Here is an 11,426-nt window from a genome sequence, read left to right as displayed (position 1 = left end):
AGGGGTAGTTTTAATTTTTAATAAACTTTTTTAATCACTTTTTCATTTTTTTAATTGTTATATATTTTTTAAAATGTTTATTTATCTTATCATCTTTTGCTTTTTTTTTTATAATTTTTTTGTCTTATTATTTTTTACTTTATGTAATTTTTTTTTCTTTTGTTTTGTACAAGTGATCTTGGCGATGTCGCCGAGATCACTTGTATGCAGCCTGCAGGTCTGCCATTCTCCATTGCGGGAGGGGGGGGGGGGGGGAGGGGCGCATTGAGGAACCTGGCCCTGGGGCAGCAGGGAGAGCAAATCTGGCCCTGGATATCCCCCTTTTGGAATCAGGTCCCGGAGACCATGACGACCATGAAAAATAATCCAGTGCCATGCTTGCTACACCTTTCAGATTGCTCTGTCAGTTGCTAAAAAATCATCCCTGGCCCTGCACTTGCAATGGAACCGCACGACTCCCCTCTCCCTTTGTATGTGGATTGCTAAAGTCAACAAAATAGATCGCATGGAGGACTTCTCCTCCACCCTTAAAAATACAGAGGGGAAGTTCAGGTCCACTTGGAGCCCATGGATAGCCTTCCAATACTCAAAGACCTTTTTCCAGGAAACGTTGTTGGCTCCACGGGCTGAGTCTGGATGCGACCCCCCCAGTGGCAAACCCCGGACCGCCTACAACAGATGCTGTGTTGGAGGGGTAACCCAACCTTTGTTCACCTCTTCTGCCTCAACGTCTTCTACTTCTTGCTCTTCTGTAAGCCTTCTTTCTGGTCTGTTTTCTACCTGGCTACATGTGTGTCATTCTTAACTCTCCCCCCGTCTTGACCTCTCCCCCCGTCCTGACCTTACTTTCTTGTTCTCTACTTTTGTTCCTTTACTTTAGATTTAATCTATGATTTCTAGTTTTGAAAGTATTAGAACGAAGATTATTTCTGCCCCCGCGTGACCTGCGTGTCACCTTTCCTCGTGATTCTCTCCAAACAACATGGATGGGGATGCACATGCTCTTTTTCCAGTAACAGGCGACCGCGGAATATTTAGTAGCCAGGAAATGTCACGGAACAACCGAAACCAATTATTTGGAGGGGGAGGGGCCCAATACTTGTGGTAATATAGTGTCGGGTCCCGGTCCGAGTGACAGGTCGGCCATGTCGGGTTCCGTTCCGTGGGACATGCCGCGTCCAGATCCGAGCCTCTGTGCGGGGATGCACACGGAGGGAGCATTCCGTCGGCACCTCTAGGCCGCACAGGCACAGACGCCCTGTGACCCGGCGGGAAGCACCCCGCACATTGCGACGTCCTCAGCCTATATAAAGCTCCACAGGACTTGGATTCAGTGCTGAGTGATTTCAGCCAGTACCAGTCGTTGTTGTCTTGCTCCTGTGATTGATCTTGTTACCTGTCTTCCTCCCTGACGTTCCACCTGGGTTATCCTGCTGTATCTTGCTGCCCGCCGTATCTTGCTGCCCGCCTGTTACCGACCTGGCCTTCCTCTAGACTCTCCATTGGATCCGGCCTTGTACCTCGTTGCCCGCTTGTTACCGACCTGGCTTGTCTCCTAACTTCCCCACTGGACTCCAGTACCTTCTCCGCACGGCTGCCTACTCTGCTGAGCCACCACCTGCCGCAAGTACCCGGTATCCTGATCCGGCATCCGTGCACCCCCTGCCTGAGCACACTGTCTTCAACCCCAGTGGTCATCAGACGGGGTTGCAAGGGAGGTCCTCCTCATCACCTCGGGCCCACACCTCGGACCTAACATATATTGTATGTGGCTGTACATCGTGACCAGGGGGCGTAACTAGAAATCACAGGGCCCCATAGCAAAATTTTGGATGGGGCCCCTTGATTTCTATTTATACCCCTTGCAGAGCCTACTTGAGATCCCACCTGAGGGTGACCCTGCAGAGCCCACCATAGACTCTCTATGGTGGGCTCTGCAAGGTCACCCTCAGGTGGGCTGGTCGCACTCCTTACCTCCTCCGTCGCCGGGCCCGCCTCCTTCTTGCCACCGAGGCCCGTCTCCTCCCCTGCTGCCGAGCACGGGCCCACCTCCTCCTCCACTGCCGGTGACGTCAGAGGCTCGCGACGTTGATAGAACACCGGGTCCAGCCTGCTCCCCCGCCGCTGCTGACTCTAATTGACTGTGGAGACGAACGCGCCGCTGCACAGATGATCTGAACAGCGGCGTGTTCGTCTTCAGACGCCAGTGAAAGCCAGCAGCAGAAGATCCCATAGCGACCCAGGCGGCATCTAGCCGGGCCCCACTGTGCCCCGGGCCCCATAGCAACCGCCTGGGTTGCTATGGTGATTGTTACGCCACTGATCGTGACACATCGGGAATTTATTTGCACAGACTTGTAAAGTTAGTGAAGGGTTCACGTTAGGACATACAAGAGGAAGAATATACTTATCAATAAATGAAACAATGTTATTTGTACGTGATACCTCCAGAACGTCAGTCACAAGTACGGAGAAGCACCGTCAGTCACAAGTACGGAGAAAAAAAACAACGTTCTAAGTAAACTCTGCCATAATAAGGTAAGACGTGTACTGCTAAAAGGAACACATGAAACATGCACGGCCATGAATAAAAGATGGCGCCCAGAAGACAATACCGCCCCGGGCTAAAAGATACATTGTGCCGCACAAGAGGTCTGACTTCCTCCCCTCTCTCTCTCCGGCGACGTCTCCTCCTTCACAAGCAAATCCGTCTTGAAGTTTATCTTCTCCGAGGAATACAAGCCGAGCTGTCGGCTTTCCGCTAAGAATCGCATGTTCACCGAGCCATTTAGGTCACGGCGGTAATGTACACAACACGAGGCGGCATTGCGGGGGCTGGGGGGGGGAGGGGCTGCGGTCACCTACGGAATTGGTGGTTATGGTTTTCTCTTCCACCGGCTCTATCAAAGCCATATTATTACAGCGAGGCCGCTCGGTCCTCCCCTGAGCCCTGCGGGAAGAAATCAGTGACAATAATAACATTTCCATTCATATATTATTTATACATAGATAACCTTCCGTGGTGATTTTTACCGAGATTATTCATATATCTTCACTTGAAGGACAATCAGGGAAAAAGAAACAAGTACTTTTTATTCATCATATATGATAAAAATGAAATAAGAAAAATATAAATAAATAAAAAAAACATGATAAAACTATAATAAATAATAAAAATAAAACAATAGAAAATACTAAAAATAATTAAAACTAATAAAAAAAATACCTAAATTTGATTTCATTTTCACCCTCTTATAATCCCCTGTACTGCAGTGTGTACTTTCGGCCAATCAGGTGACGTGGACAAGGAATATGCTAACAGGAGGAGGGAGCAGAGAGAAGGCTTTTTTTAGTCATTGTCCAATCACAGGCTGGGGGTGGGGAGGTGACCGAGCTGTGTCACATAAGTTCAGCACAGAAAAGTCAGGTCACCGGGTTGGCTGTGCGGCAGAGATGTGTAAAAACTGGAAGGACAGAGATACAAATTCCTAGGCTGACAGTGTTGTGTATTTATTCCAGCGATGTCCAAGTATTAGCATAGCGATGTCATTTTTGTTAAACACAATGTAGGGATTTGATCCCTAACAGCTTTGCTGCATTTTGTTTTACGTTAACGCTTATAGTTTCTTTTGCAGAGCGTTGCACCCTGGGATGACCAATATGACATCACTCAGCGCTCCTTCTGTTGAGGAGGTTCCAGAGTCCTGTGTCAGAGTGGATACAGAGATTCTATTCTGTTTTATTCACTGGCCAACCCCTTATGAGCTTGTCCTGGTTCTTTGGCATCCCTCCATTTTGGGAAGAGGGTTTCCTTTGTATCTCTAACCTTCTGGAGAGAGGGAAAGTCATTTGCTGGTCCTCCGTGTAAGCTGAGTAAAAATTCGGATATTCCGTGATTTCAGAATTCGGGTTTTCGGATCTGAAATCCAATTCGGTTCAGGTTTCGGATTCGGACTGAATCCAAATTTCGGTAGTTTCGGAGAGTTTATGAATATTAGACATGTGCACTGCCAAAAAATTTGTTTAGTTTAGTTTCGTTATAAATTTGGATTTGTGTTATTTCGTTTTTCGGGATTCGCGTGTGAAAGTCAATTCGGATTCGGACAAAATTCGGTAGCGTTAGTTCGTTCGAACGTTCGTTTCGGTTTCGTTTCTTATTCGTTTTGTTCGTTCGTTTGCAGCAAAGTGACATTTGAGGGGGAAAAATGTTTTTCTCCTTCTCTAATGTCACTTTGCTCCAACGAACGAAACGAATAAGAAACGAAAACGAAACGAACGTTCGAACGAACTACCGCTACCGAATTTTGGAAACGGAAATTCGGATTCGTTTGCATTCGTTATGTCTGTAATTCGGAATTCGGATACATCCGAATGTCCGAATTTCCGAAAATTCGTCCGAATTTCGATTCGGAACGAAACGAATCGCACATGTCTAATGAATATTAGTTGCGACTTACACAGAAAAACATATATTCAGATATTAATACTAAAGCTGAGGCTGCCGGACCCCAATGGCATTCGGGATCTGAATTTCGGAATGGCACTCGGGAGCTTCTGAATGCCATTCGGGTCTGGGAGCCTCAGCTAAGACCTACCCCAAAATAAGACCTAGTACTATTTTTGGGAATTGCTCAAAAAGAAAACAGCAGAAAGGCATCATTTGTTTTGCTTGCTCAAATATAAGACCCACCCCGAAAATAAGACCTAGTTGTGACCATTCCCAGGGCCGGTGGTGGCATAAGGGGGAACTTGAAGAGTTGCGGGAGAGAATCAGCGGTACCAACAAAGCCGGCACTAGAGGAAGCGAGGCGGCAGCGCAGGGAGCAGAGCCGCCATAAGCCGATGTTTCCTCCATAGCGCTCTTCGCTCATTCTGGTTACTACATTGCTCTTGGAAAGGTACGGCACCCCTGATTGCCCTGATCACCCTATTCCTAACTTTGCCATTTTGGATTATTTCATTTGGATTTGCATTAACTTTGGATTGTTGTACATAAAAAAAAACTAAGACCTACCCCGAAAATAAGACCTAGTGTGTTTTTTTGAGCCACAAAAAATATAAGACAGTGTCTTATTTTTGAGGAAACACGGTACATGTATGTGGCTCCCAGACCAGAGTGCCATTCCGAAATTCAGATCCCATTGCCATTGGGGTCTGGGAGTCTCAGCTTTAGTATTAGAGGTATATACTGTATATGGCTCCCATGTTGCGTTCAGACCCATTCTGAGGCATTAAACCGAAAAACACATCTGATTGGCCAGAAAAGTCACATGTCCGATTTTTCAAACGAAATTCGGACGGCATCCGAAATTCTGAAACGGAGATTCGGATTCAGACACATTTCGGATGCACTTGGATTCCGAAATTCGAATGTTACGGTTGCCACATGTCCAGGATTCACCCGGACAGTCCGAGTTTTGAATGCTGTGTCCGGGTTTTTATGGTAGCTGAAACCCAAACATAGGATATCAGGCAGACAGGGGCAAACCAAAATTAAGATAGGGGCCCCTCCCCCACTGAAAATAGTCTCAACTGTGATATTTACATATGAAGAAGCCGCGACTCATTCTCCCCCCAAAAATGTCAGCGCGTCGCTAGAGTGTTCGGGAAAAGTTGGCAACCCTACCGAATGTCCTAATTTTGATTTGGAACGAAACGAATGGCACATGTCTATATGGGGGTGTCAGAGCTAGTGGCCAAAAGAGATTGGGCCTATCTCCCCTAGGAGAGCTCCCCACCTTTTCGGGGGGCCCGGGGCTTCCTTTCCAAGAAGACTGGGAAGCGCCGATGACCGTACTGAAGCCTCCAGGAGATATTTTGGATTCTATCACAAGGTTACTTTGAGGTCAGACTGATTTTTTTGTTACCAGGTTGCCCCGCGCAGATGATGATAATGGGGGTGAGAAGGTCAGGACGGCAGTGCGTTGAATCGCCTCATTACGCATGCACGCCTCTTAACGTTGGACGGTCTTTTCAGCGGCTTCCCTTCTCCGCGGCTTCAAGTGATGAACAGGTTGGGGGTTGGTGGAAGGAAGATTGAGCCGCGAGGGATGGTGAAGAGGTCGTTTTTAGGTTTCCTATGGCTTCTGAAGTGCGTGCGAGCGAGGAAATGAATATTGCATCAGTGCGCGTTTCGCCCGTCATTATCATCCTCTGACATTAAGGAAATACGTGCCGCGCATGAAATAAAGGGAAACTCGGTATAAAGTCACCGAGCGGGGTGATGGAAGGTCGTACCACGGTTATAACTGGGCCCGGCACAACCCGAGGCAGGTACAGCGCAGTGCCCTGTGCTGGCGGAGCTGAGTAACAGCCACACCCCTCAGCATCCTCTTATGGACCCAAACACTCTTCCCCTCCCCCCTGGCTAGGGTGAGAACACCACTGACCTCCCGGAAGGTCATATAGGTAACTGGAAATGTGAGTGGAATTATAACAAGAGAGTGATATGTACAATGTCTGTTTTAGCCGTGTCAGGTTTTACTAATGGTGTCCTTTTAGTCAGTTTAAAGCCCATTTTTGGTCTCACTCCTTTTTATGGTTTTAGTCTGATACCCCCAGAGGGTCAAATTGGCTAGAAAATGCCTTAAAATCCCCTTTCCCCTTATTGAAAATGCTGCTTCCAACTTCTGTGGCCTGTGCTGGCAGAGCTGAGTAACAGCCACACCCCCTCAGACCTCCTCACACAGCCTCATACTGTAGAGGAAGAGAGGGGGCGTGTCTGACCAGGTCTGTAATTGAGTGCTGATTACAGAGTGTTAGTGCTGATGGCAGAGTGCACTGGGTCCAACTCTGGTGCATATTGGTCTTATTAAGATTCCCTGCACAACTGCTGTAACAGGAAAGCAGAGGTGAGGCTAAGGAAATGGAGGTTGGTATTGGAATGTCTGACTGCATAATGATATCTGTGGCTCCGCCTGGGCTTTAAAGAAGGATTTGGCCTATCCCCCACCCTTGATGTTTTTCAAAACTTCCAAAACACATGATAACACTGCAGTGCCCTGTGCTGGCAGAGCTGAGTAACAGCCACACCCCTCAGCCTCCTCACACGGACTCATACTGTAGAGGAAGAGAGGGGGCGTGTCTGACAAGGTCTGTTATTGAGTGCTGATTACAGAGTGCGCTGGGCCTAACTCTGGTGCCTATTGGTCATATTTAGACTCCCTGTGCAACTGTTAAGATTCCCTGAGCAACTGGCTATAACAGAAACGTAGAGGTGAGACTAGGGAAATGGAGGTTGGTAGGACAATGTCTCACTGCATATCTATATCTGAGACTCCGCCTGGGCTTCAAAGAGGGACTTGGCCTATCCCCAGGGTTGATATTTTCCAAAACTACCAAAACACTCGATAAAGCTGCAGTGCCCTGTGCTGGCAGAGCTGAGTAACAACCACACCCCTCAGCACAAGCCTCTGCGTAGAGGGAGAGAGGGGGAGTGTCTGACCAGGCCCATTACCGAGAGCTGATTGCAGAGTGCACTGGGTGTAAGACTGGATTTCTGGCAAGGTCAGCAGGTATTTTATAGCACTTATCGGACGGATATAACACAACACCCAACATTTTATATAACACCGCAAAATGGAGAAAATAGTTCATAGAGAGGGGGATAGATACCCTTTAAGGCAGTGACGTGTGGTACCTCTGGTTCTGGGTGAGGCATTCCCCCAGCCTCGCCCCCAGCACGTCCCGCCGGCCAAAGCCCTGCCCCCCGCAGCCATGCCCCCAAGCTAGTGTGAAGGAGGAAGGGAGGAGCCTCCCTGTCCCTCACTTGCTCATCACTGCTGAGGCATCAAGATCGATGGCCTCAGTGGGGGTTTTTTTTCTTTTTTTTGAATGGACAGTCTGGACCAATGGCGCTTTGCTATTGGTCCAAGCCATCCACAGAGCTCACGCTTCTAACACAGAGTAGAGGCTGTGACAGCTCTGGCCTTACCAAGTTAGGTTACACAAGCAGTAGGAAAGCCCGCTGCTGTGTAACCTAACTTCTGTGACAGTCTCATTGTCACAGGTCGGCTAGAACTATGAGGTGAGTGAAAAGCACTCACCTCATAGTTCTCCTTTAAGGTAAATTGCAAAAATACCTTCAAATATGAAAAAATACTACTTTCCCTTTAAGGGGTTACAGCAGGGGAAGGGTTAACCGTTCGGTAGTGCTTTACCATAAGGGGCCAATTAAAATGTGTCCTTGTGTTGAATCCACATCAATAACGCAGATCACACGACGCAGGAGGGTCTGAACGAGGTCTTGGAGGAGCTGCAGGACTGACCAAATGTTACCAGCCTGAGAAATAGCGTTCCCCCGATTTCGGCCAAGCTCCTCTTCATTGCCGGTATCGGTGCGCAAATTCTGACGGTCGCCTGCCCTCAATTTTCCACACTCCCCATCTGCGCCCTGGTGACCTAAACAGGTGCTAAGAGCCGGTCTTCACATCGCTGCTATTCCCAGCTGTACAAACAGCAGCTGCCTTTCTGCTCCCATGACAACAAATCAGAACGTGTCATTGGCTAGAGAAAGGAAGCCGTTAAAATGTATCGAAACCGAGAACAGAAATGGAACCGCAGCTCGCCAGTCCTTAGCTGGTAGTTGCTGGTGGTAGGGGCCGGCAGGGTGCGGTGATGTTTTCTACCACCGAACTAGGTCTTATTTTCGGGGTAGGTCTTACTTTCAGGGAAACACGGTATGTACAGCACCCTGCCGGCCCCCTCCCACCAGCAACTACCAGCTAAGGACTGGCGAGCTGCAGTTGCATTTTTGCCTCCGTAGTCCTCTCAAGAACCCTCAGCCCTAAAACAAGCAGCAAAATACCCTGATGGGTGGGTGTCAGTCTGGAGGGGCGGGTAGGGTTGCCACCTGTCCAGGATTCACCCAACCAGTCCGGGTTTTGAATGCCGTGTCCGGGTTTCATGGCAGCAGAAACCCGGACACAAGATGTCAGGCAGACAGGGGCAACCAAAAATAAGAGAGGGACTACTGCCCCCCCACCGAATACAGTCTCTACTGTGATATTTACATATAAATGGGCGGTGCTATTTACATATGAATAAGCCACCACCCATTCTCCCCAAAACATGTTTGTGGTTCGCTAGAGTGTTCGGGTTTCGCTTGAAGAAAAGGTGGCAACCCTAGGGGCGGGCATTCCTAGTCAGGCTGTATTGGCATTCAGACCGCCCTAGGTAATGACCACGTGTGATGCTGAGCCTCCGTGATTGAAAGAACTGATATCCAATGAATGAAAGGGGCGGGGCCAGGGACTGTCAGGCTGGGGTGCAAAGTGCTAAATTATGCATTTTTCTCTTTCTTTGGGGAAAAGAACAGGTTCGTTATGGGTGAAAGGAGCTTCTGGGGGCCATTTAAAGACTATTATATCCATCAAGCCACAACTAAATTCTTAATTTCATCTTCCCCATTGACTCCAATACATTTACCAAAATGAGTCAATTTGGCCAAAAGCTGCTCCTTTTTGGTGACATTTCCTGGAATCACTATTATTTATCCAGATAGGAGATGGAAGCGTCTGACTTATTCCTGCAATAGACTGAAAATTCATACCAGGAGTGGGGTTCGAACCCACGCGGATATACATCCATTGGATCTTAAGTCCAACGCCTTAACCACTCGGCCATCCTGGTCACATACAGGACACCATTGCTATACATTTTCCAATTGCTGCTGAGCGGTAGTTAAAGGAGAACTATGAGGGGGGGGGGGGGAGTGCTTTTCACTCACCTCATAGTTCTAGCCGACCTGTGACAATGAGACTGTCACAGGTCGGCTCAGTAGATCGGCTCCTTGGCTCCACCTAGTGGCTGTACTGCTGGGGATCACCCAGGAGAATAGAAATTCCTATACTCCTTGGCTCCACCTAGTGGCTGTACTGCTGAGGATCACCGAGAATAGAAATTCCTATACTCCTTGGCTCCACCTAGTGGCTGTACTGCTGAGGATCACCGAGAATAGAAATTCCTATACTCCTTGGCTCCACCTAGTGGCTGTACTGCTCAGGATCACCCAAGAGATTAGAAATTCTTATACTCCTTGGCGCCATCTAGAGGCTGTAATGTTGTGCGAATGCCACTCATCCAGCTATATGCTCAGCAAATCCTTTATACATCCAGAGACCGTAAGAGATGTAAAAATGGTGAAAACACTGCCACGAGATCCTAAAGCCTTCTCCATCTGTATACAAGGTACTAAAAGGTATATCAGTGTTTGGTAGAGGGTTAAACACAGACCAGTTGAAGACGCCAGACATAAAAAGAAACATCATTGAAGTTCACAGGACGTGTGCAGTAGCTGAATGTACAAACATTGTAAAGGTCAGATTGTACTGTGTATGGTCACCCTTAGCCCTCGTTCACACCTGAACGTTTTGTAGCGCGTTCTACACTCGACGAACGCTCTACAAAACGCTCAAACATCTAAATCCCATTGTATTCAATGGGTCTGGTTCACACCATGGCGTATTTCAGCCCGTCCCTAACGTGCTACAAAACGGCCCACGCCTGAAAAGGTACAGGTACTACTTTGGGCCGTTTTTGTTGAGCGTTTCCATTGGGATACAGCCAAGTAGCCTTCGGAAACGTGAGTTTGTCGCGTGATTTTTTTACCGCGAATCGCGACAACCGCGCGACAGACACGCATATGCAATACGCCTAGGTGTGAACCAAGCCTTAGATTTTCTATGACCAGTGACAGTGTTGGCATCTTTTGAATGGGTCCTTCAAACTGGAATCACCACCCCCTGAGCCAGGAGTCCCTCAATGGCCATCATAAGGCCAGTACAGCGGCTCCTTGCCCCCATCACCGGGAAGGGGGCTACCCATTATTGAACCCATTTTTTTGTCATATGGGCTAGCCAAAGGTCCAGGATAGACAGCAATCCCCCATCATTAACTGACCAGCTGGGGACAAAACCTCAGGCAGAGGAGGAGGGCTTGGACTGACAAAATGGCACTTACCTCCTTGCAAGGGTAGAAGGCTTTGAGTCCCAGAAGGTGGTGAACTAAAGCAGAAGCTTTGTACTCCAATGAACTAAAAAGTGATTTTGCATACAAGCATCCTGACCTTTACATGTACGCAGTCTTAGGTATTGTGAATCATTCATCTTGGTGGTGCTTTACAATTGGTAAGGCTGCCCATGTAATTAAGAGCCAGAAGAGGAAACAGACAGCGGCACAAACATATCGGCTCGGCTGAGTCTGCTATATATCTTAGAAGGTCGAGCGCACAGAGCCATGGAATGACATTTATCTTCAGGAAAACAAGGTTTTCTAATGTGCCCAACCAACACTTAACCAGGGATACCTGAGGATGCCATATACAATAGGCCAGCCATTATCAACCAGAGTTCTCTATAATCCCAGGGTTCCGCCAGAGGTTGCTAGGAATTCTATAAGCAATTAGCAATTTCTTCTCAGAGAAATAA

The 11,426-nt window shown here is 48.0% G+C and overlaps 1 non-coding gene across 1 annotated transcript; it reads right to left on the bottom strand.

Annotated features, from left to right (window-relative positions):
• Positions 1-9,547: 9,547 nt before the first annotated feature.
• Positions 9,548-9,630, bottom strand: TRNAL-UAA. The gene has a single exon. It is a non-coding gene; the product is annotated as a tRNA-Leu (tRNA).
• Positions 9,631-11,426: the final 1,796 nt, after the last annotated feature.

This window comes from Nanorana parkeri, unplaced genomic scaffold (genome assembly GCF_000935625.1).
Source record: "Nanorana parkeri isolate BGI_ZX_2015 unplaced genomic scaffold, ASM93562v1 scaffold1500, whole genome shotgun sequence".
Classification (NCBI taxonomy): Eukaryota; Metazoa; Chordata; class Amphibia; order Anura; family Dicroglossidae; genus Nanorana; species Nanorana parkeri.
This window is presented reverse-complemented; position numbering and strand designations above follow the sequence as displayed.